The 9,019-nt window shown below is 42.3% G+C and overlaps 1 pseudogene; it reads right to left on the minus strand.

The window, feature by feature from the left end:
• Positions 1 to 216: 216 nt before the first annotated feature.
• Positions 217 to 576, minus strand: LOC148040610 (autophagy-related protein 8C-like pseudogene; annotated as a pseudogene).
• Positions 577 to 9,019: the final 8,443 nt, after the last annotated feature.

Genomic DNA, 9,019 nt, shown 5'->3' on the forward strand with positions numbered 1-9,019 from the left:
AAATCGGTTCATTCAGTTCATCCTCCCCGAAGCCAGGAAAGAAAATAGAAAATCCATTAACTCTTTATCTTCCATCGTTGTTCTAGCCTTTGCAATTTTCCCTTGATAAGTTTTGGACTTATGGGTGATGATAAGAATTCAAGAATATGATGTTATGTTATGACTCCAATGTCCTGCGAACACCCTCATCATTGTATGTTCTTCATATGAACGGTTTCAGCACAACCCAAAGGTGTTCTCTCCACTGTATGTAACATAAAGAAAGCCATCCTCATCTTTGTGCTCCTCATAGATAGCCGACATAATTACAGCAGTAGGCGGAAGAACATTGTCTACAAGAATGAAGATTGCTTTCTCTGCATTTAATTTGATCCTCTTCCGAATAACATAGACAAATTGATCAACAGTAAGGTCAACTGGTACAAGGTACTTCTTCTTATCTATGTCCGGAATGTCACTTCTTTCAGCTTTCTCAACTATTACAGGAATCCTGTAAGGATACTTCTCACGAATCCTAGAGGCTTCAGCTTTCCTCTTCTCTAGATCATGTTCCTCTTCAAAAGAGCTCTTGGCCATTTCACTTCTCCATTGATGAAATTGGCGATTCACAAACGTGAAGGAATCTATAAATGATAACCGAAAAAGTCTACGAACGGCCACTTCTTAGCACAGATAATCTGATGACAACACAATGGCAAAAAGAGAAGGTGTGAATCCAGCGATCGCAGGAACCTGGACGGAGACCTCGATTCCCTTTGAACACTTCTGAAAGAAGCCGAACAGGACGGAAATTCCTTCCGCAGCTCGTCTCATATAACATAGTCCAGTGCCTCATCTACAGATTGCATCAAAATCATGGCAGATGTTTGAGTTACTCTCCCTTCCTCCAGCATTGTCCAATAGGCAGCTTGTACACCAATGAATTCTCGCAGCTGGTGTCTTGCAATTCTATGTGCTCGCATAAAGTGCAGCAGAGAGCTTTGATTGACATCGTCCACGGCATGCTTATCCTGTCGTCACAGCAATGAAGTAGCTTCCTTAATCTCCGTTTTTTTTTTTACTTCCCATCCTCTGAACTACAGTAAAACCACGCATATCGGAAGCCTGCAAAACAAAAAAAATGTCTGTGTGTGTTTCACCCCCCCCGTCTTCCTGTCCAACAACGATTCTCTGATTGACAAAAAAATCTCCTCTTTTCTTTCGTCCTGCTCCTTTGTTCTTCCTTGTCCTCAATTTCCTTTCCTTCCTTTCTGTAAAAAAAAAAACCCTCGAAGTTGCAGAGTGCCCCCTATTTTCCTCCTTGTCCAGCGCAGAGTATCCTCTATTTTCCTCCTCGTCCAGCGCAGAGTATCCTCTATTTTCCTCCTGATTCCCCTGCGTTTTTTTCTTCTTTCCCCCAATTCGATCTCTCATCCTTTTCGAATCTGCTTTTTCCCTCCCAAAATTAGCCTTTTGCTTTTCTTCCCTTTTTAGACCCTGTTCCTCCTCCGAAATATAGGTTGAAGGATAAACAAAAACAAGCACTGTCATATGAGCATGGTCCGAACCAAATCTTTTTGGATTGTCATTATATCACAAGATGGTGACCAAAGGGCCAGTCGTCAACCAAATCATTATCCTTTGCATCAAAGCAATTTCTTAGTCACAATAGCATATACCAATGAACTTTGACAAGAAACAGCAGAACCACGATATGACCAATTGGGTCACAAGTGAGGTTTTCTTCTATATCTTCCTCGGACTACCAACCAGCCCATTGGAAATGGTGGAGTCTGGCTCAAATACAGTCCATCCAAACAGCACAAGCTTGCATAGTTCCCTCTCCATCCAATTAGGGGGCGCACCATGACAAGTAGGGAGGAAGAGATATAGGGATAATGTCCCAACTTCATCAAGTTTACCTACATGTATGGCATTCAAACCAAACTGGCATCGTTCCCTTGTTCTGAAAGTTTGTCAAATACTTGATAAGCTTCATCCAGTTGTAGATATAGGAAACATCCTCACAAAGCCCATAATCAGCATATCTTGAAATAAGTGTAGCCCATGAGATTGCATCTCGAGTTACCAGTCTACCAAAATTCCTTATTCTTCTCCGTCTTCGGCATAGAATGAAAGAGCAAAAAAAACAACTAAGTATGTACAAAGTATCAAATCACACACACGACTTTTGGGTGGTTTACACACCTCGAATGCGCAGCAATACGACATCCACCCCCTCTAATCCTGCGCATCCTCCGGATGGGCCAACTACCCATGATCATTATCATCAAGATCCACAAATAGATCAATCTCTTCATTATGCATTTCCGGTGTCATATCATCTGTTTCTTCCATTGGAATTTCTTCTTGTTGTTCTTCTCTTGAAAATTCTTCCAATGCATATTCCTCATCATCTCTTTTCTTGAAAATCTTGATTCTTTTTCGAGCAATAGGCACTCTGAGCACTCTCCCATCCAATTCTGTCAGCTCATATGTTGCATTATCAAAGACATGTTTAACTATGTACGGCCCAAACCATCTTTTCACCATCTTCCGAAGTGCAGTATGCTGATTTTCAAGGCTGCTATGAAAGACCAATACCCAATCTCCCTCTTCTATTGCTCTAGGCCACAAACGATGCCTGCTGTCAAACCTGTCCTTATTCCTTAGTCTAGCAACCTTCAACCTGTCAATAGCTAGCTGAATATCCTCAGGTCTCCTCTCCAACTGTCGAATCCGAAGAGCTAAGAGCTCTTCTCTTGTCAAATCCTCCTGCCAAGGTAAAACTGACCAAGTCAAAGCACAAGTCTCAATTGGCATAACAGGTTTCTGACCATACATCAACTCTGCAGGCATATATCCTGTGGTAACACTATGAGTCGTACGATCAGCCCACAAAGCAAATGGTAGAAGTCTTGGCCATTCTCCAATCCGTCCTCTGCATGCTTTGGCTAATGCTTTCACTATCGGCGGATGCCCTCTTTCACTCTTTCCATTTCCCTCTGGATTGTATGCTGTTGTTAGAGCCAACTTGATTCCTAGCTGAGAGAAAAACTCCCTAGCTTCATCTGCATCTAATTCACCACGATCTGCAGTGATCTTACCTACACAACCATACCTGCAGAAAATTTTCTCCAATAAGAACTTACACACTGCACTAGTGGTCTTCGTTCTCAAAGATCTGCCCTCAACATGATTGGTAAGATCCTCTCTAGCCAAAACAATGTATCTCATCTGCCATAGACCCATAGGCATGGTAACCAAGTCAACTACCCACTTATAATGAATGCATAGCGAATAGGTCGGATGAAGCTCATCTCGATGACGCACTACTGAATACATCTGGCAATCTCTGCAAGTCTCAACAAAGTGAGAAACATCTCTATACATGCCTTTCCACCAATATTTCTCCTTGATTTTCTCATAAGTAGCCCACACTCCTCTACGACTAGCCCAAGGACCCTCATGAAACTCCCTCATCACCTGTAACTGTGTCTCTCTATCACAGACAACCCGCAAAGGTAATCCGCCTCTTTTCTTCGGATGCTTCCAAAGAAATCTGTCCTTGAGAAAATAACCATAAGCTTTCCTTCTGATCTTCTTGAACTCTTCATCTGTCCATTCATCTCTTTTACTTAGTGTACTAAGGTACCTGCCAATCTGCAACCAATCTCCCACATAGAGTTCTTCTATGAAAGCCAAAATATCATAGACATGACAAACATGATCAACCATAGTGGCTGAAATTTCTGCATCATCCTCTTCTGCAGGTAGAGTCTCCTCATCATCATATCTGGCTCTAGACAACATATCTGCCACTGGATTATCCTTTCCTGCTATGTGTTTAAATTCTGAATTTAATGACTTGATGTATGCAATCCATCTCAACATGGCTATATCCGGAGTAGAGCAACTCGTAATCATACCAATCAATGGCAAGCAATCTGTCTCTACCACAACTAAAGCTCCAATAAAGTACTCCTTGTCACATTTGAGAGCCATGACAATCCCCAATAACTCCCTCTTGATTTGCGGATATCTCCTCTGTCGCTCATTTAGGACTTTCGCCCCAAACCGAATAGCATACCTATTTCCATCTGCATCATCTTGACCCACAGCCCAACCTATGCCAATTGGACTAGTGTCAACTGTCAATACAATAGGCCTATCACAATTATAATATGCTTTCCTGAGAGTAGGAGCATTCTGCAATAACTTCTTCAATTTCCGCATAGCTCTAGTATGGCTCTCATCCCAATAGAATTTCTGCCCCTTTCAAAGCAGCTGATACAAACAATCTGCTATGTGTGCAAAATGAGGTATCCAAATCAAATAAAACACACAAGCACCAATGAATCTCTGTACCTCTGAAGTAGTAGAACAATACTCTGCAATCTTGCCTATAGCATTCACCTTATCAGGTGAGGGTTTTCTGCCATAATATCCACACATATGCCCAACAATGACAACCTCATTCACTCCAAAAACAGATTTTTGCCCTGAAAGTGTCAAGTTTACTTCTTCTAACCTAGCCAAAATCTTCTCACATGCTGAAATATGATCAGCCACAAAGGATCTACATCCCTGCTCATTTAGACTCTCATTCTTCTCTTCTTCTGCACACCCCTTAATGGGCGCATCATCCAAGAAAGGTATAGTAAGCTGAGGTATGTAATCACGAAGGACCTTATGCATGGCATTCATCATATGTGCAACAGAATTAGTGGCACCTTGAGGCAAGGTACACATCCTGACAAGCCCAATAGGAGTTCTCATGGTGGTTATGTCCCTGCTTTCCAAAGCCAGCTGAAACTGATCATATCCTGAATACAAATCACCCAAAGAATAGATGGCACGTCCAGCAAATGCCTCTACAAACTCATCCACAACTGGACCTATACCAACATTCCTGATAGTAACTCTGTTCACTGGCTGCATGTCCTGAATAAATCAGAGAGTACCATTCTTCTTTGGAACTGTAAACCACTTGTTTGAGTATGGTGCAGATGAAGGTTCAAGGATTCCCATCCTGATTTTCTCATTCAATAAATCAATCAGCTTTGGCAAGTGTGCTTTAGACACTGGAATAGGTCGGAGATTCCATGGGATATGAGGAATAGTAAAAATGACCATAGGAGCAACAATATCAGGATTCACACATCCAATCTCATGTGGGAAAAAAGCAAATCCCTTTCCATGTCGCTCAAGCATATCCTGAAAGCATTGCTTCTCTATGGGTAGCAAGAATTCACCATTTCCAATTTTCAATTCAGCAAGAGTCTCTGCTGAAAATTTATGACCAATATGCTCCGGATTCCTCAAAATTTGTTGTTTAGTAGCCCTCTCTATTTGCTGATCACTGTCAGGTGGAAGCGGTACAGCAACCGGCTTCACCTTCTTATCCACAGTTTTGTATTTCGTGTCAACCCTGGCTTCATTATGCTCTTCTGCATTACATAAACCTTGCTGTAAATTAGCAATTCTGCACTCCAATGGCTGAATATTCTCAGCCCTCTGTTCTATGGACTGCATAGAAACAGCCCCAAACTCTGAATGCTGAAATATTTCAGCAGTAAACTCTGTTGGCTAAAAATTTTCAGCCCTCTGTCTCTCTGAAAGCTGATCATAACCAGCTGGAAACTCTGTTTGCTGAATTTCTTCAGCACTCAACACTCTTTGCTGAGTTACCTCAGCCTCTGATTCAATCTGTGACATAAAATCTGCAATTTCATGAAACATGTCCAGGGACTGCACTAATACATTACTGTGACAATTCAGCATATCAGTTTTCAGCATATCTCCCATCTCTGTCATCGTATCTGCACAAATCACACTGTCATACATCCCATCTATGTGCTCATCATCCTCCAAAATTCTTGCATTTTTCAAAATTTTCTTCTTCTTGCATATATACTGCTTGGCAGCTCTAGGAAACCTAGAAGTCTTCTGATAACTCATCGAACTGTTTGCTGAAATCCCAACAAAACCGGAGGAGAAAACACTACTGCCAGGAGGCGAGAACTCCAATCTCCTCTCCTCTGTACCACTGTTGTCTCGCGAAACGGCGGTACCTAATGAAAACCCGAATCCCTCACAGTGGGCAAAGGTGCATCTCTGAGAGTATCTCTATTTCTAACATGGTTCACACAAACAGTCATAAACTGAACTGCTCTCATACCATCTTTACTGCGAATCCATGCATAAGCAGATCCATCATCCATGACCTTTGTTTCCATGCGCATCTCTGTGATGAATGGCTGACCAAGAATTATGGGATAAGAGCATGAATCCTGCACAAAGAAATGAAAATCCTCCTCTACATCACCAATAGAAACCCTGACACTAGGACAAGCAGCATATAAATCACCTGCAGTGTTATTGGCGGCTCTCATACGCCACCCATGATCTACATCCATAGGCCATCTGTTACTCTCATAAACTCCACGAACTATGAGATTAATCTCTGAACCATGATCAACCAATGCAACATAAGGCACCTGTTTCTCTCCAATCTTTACCATCGTCTCTGTAGTTGCCCTAGCCCAATGGCTCCGCGAAAAGTGACTACGCGGTATCATGACACGCTCATCAATTTCAGCATAATGCATAGGCTAAACCCTCTTCTCAACCTGCGGAAAAACAGAAGCATTATCAACCATAACCTCATCCTCATCCTCATCCAACTCCCCAATCAAAACTCCCTGTGTATCAATGGTAGACAATGCATGCCTTTTCCTCTTCAGGACCTCCTGCAACTGATCCTGAAACTCTCTTTTTGAGATGCCCAAAATCTCAGAAATAGTGAAAGTCACCTCACTGCCAAGTATCTTATCATTAAAATTTTTCTTCATGTCTGTAGATGTCTCAATATCGGACATCAATCTGAATCCTGGCTGGTTTCTCTCTCTAGGCTCTTGCCTCTTTTCTCTCTTTTGAGCATCCTCCATCTGTCAATCTGGCCCTGGTCTTGAAGACGGTCTTGCTGTAGGTGGAGTAACAAACTCACCCCCTCTATTCTTCTTAGCTGCACTTGGATTTTCTTCATCCCTCTTATGCTTCTCCTCAACAAATACATCTGCACCATGAGACTTAGCCAAATAAGCATAAATAGAATACCTGTCAACGGGCGAGTCCCAACCTGTCTCTGATTTGATGCTAGAGCCTGCACTAGTCAAAACAGTTTGCTGAATTTTCCCATTGTTTGTAGTCTCCATAGCATAAGTCCATAGTGCGGACTGAGTCTCTGATCCCTTCTCAATCTATACTCCATATGCAGAAGCATCACCTCTAGCTGTCACATAAGAAGTACGCGTAGCCATGTCATCCACTAACTTCTTCATTCCACCTTTACCAAAGTTGGTAGCAAGTGGAGCTCCTGTCTCAGTCAACCAAATCTTACCATCTTGTCCCCAATATACCACATTCTTCCTCCTTGCATCTTGAAAAGAATCACAATCCCTGCAATGCTGATGGTCCGTACTATCACACCAAATACATCTCCGATCTCTCCTAGGTGCATTAGGAGCACTCCTAGGTGCAGTAGGAGTGCTAGAAGAAGTAGTAGGCGCAGTCGAAGCAAACTGCTCCTTCAACTTACCCACCAACTCCGCTTTGACTGACTCCAGTATCAAATCTGTGATGCCTTTAATTATGTCATCAAGAGAAGTAGGTACCGATGGAGCGGATGGTTTTGGAGCAGAAGGTGTAGGCATCGGTCGTGGAACAGGAGGAATAGGTGGAGTGGCAACAGTAGGCACTGGCATAGGCCAAGAAACTGGCTGAGGAGGAGAAAAAATAATAGGGATAGAAGTAGGCATAGGAGCTGATGATGGTGTAGGTGTCATGGAACCATTCTGTAGGCGAGTCTTCCATATCCTCCTCTTGGTCAAAGTCAAGACTGCATCCTGAGCATCCTGCCAATCAGTTTTAAGACCCATAGGCTTCCTGCGATCTTCAAGAAGCTCACCCAATTCTTCTTGAAGAGTAGGATCTGCAGCTTGCAAGAAAAGCTCAACTTTTTCAACATCCAATGCTCTTTGTTCAATGGCATCAAGCTGACTATACCTCTCTTCGAATTCTCGAATCAACTCCGAAGCAGCGAGATCTTTGTTTGGCATGTAGACCCACTCTCGGAATGACCGCCGAGTAGCCATACCAAAGTCCTCAAGGAAGTATTCTTCTTTCAGGGCCTTTTTAAAATCTTGCCAATGTGTATTTTGAATAAAAAGATCAGTCACTTTTGTTCTCAAAGCAGGTGTGACAAGACGAAGGAAGTACTTACTCATAAGTCCAGCAGGAACTCCAGAAAACCCCATCTTGATCTCATATGTCTTCAAATATGCTAAAACATTACGCCCGTCAAATAGCTTCTTCTCATTCTCAACTGCTTCAATAGCCTTAGTCGCGCTGTTTGCATTCTCCTGCTCCGAATAGAGTTGCCTTTGCTGAGACAACTGCTGTTGATGCAATTGTTGCTGCTGCTGCATATACATTTGTGTTTGCTGATTTTGGAGCTGCATATACATGGACATATTCTGCAAAATCTGCTTTAGATCCTCTGTTGAAGTACTTGACGCAGCAGTCATTGATGGAGCTGAAGTAGACGCAGCTGGAACGGTAGAATAAGCTGAAATAGAGGCTGAAGTATCTCCCATCCTGAAATTTCTGCGATGCTTTCACGTCGAGTTCACCAAAGATGTCGAAGGGTTTCGAAAGCAATGTCACAACTTCAGAAGTCCTTCATAAATTTCAGGATAGAAGATCCATCATGCAAGTAAGTAAGATGAGAAAATGATGCCAAGTCTTTGTTTAATTTCTGTTAATAACAAAACAAGGGTTGAAGATGAAGAGATTGGTTCATTCAGTTCATCCTCCCCGAAGCCAGGAAAGAAAATAGAAAATCCATTAACTCTTTATCTTCCATCATTGTTCTAGCCTTTGCAATTTTCCCTTGATAAGTTTTGGACTTATGGGTGATGATAAGAATTCAAGAATATGCTGTTATGTTATGACTCCAATGTCCTGCGAACACCCTCAT

This window comes from Lygodium microphyllum, chromosome 2 (assembly GCF_053477565.2).
Source record: "Lygodium microphyllum isolate KBCC chromosome 2, Lygodium_microphyllum_v1.1.10, whole genome shotgun sequence".
NCBI classification, from domain to species: domain Eukaryota; kingdom Viridiplantae; phylum Streptophyta; class Polypodiopsida; order Schizaeales; family Lygodiaceae; genus Lygodium; species Lygodium microphyllum.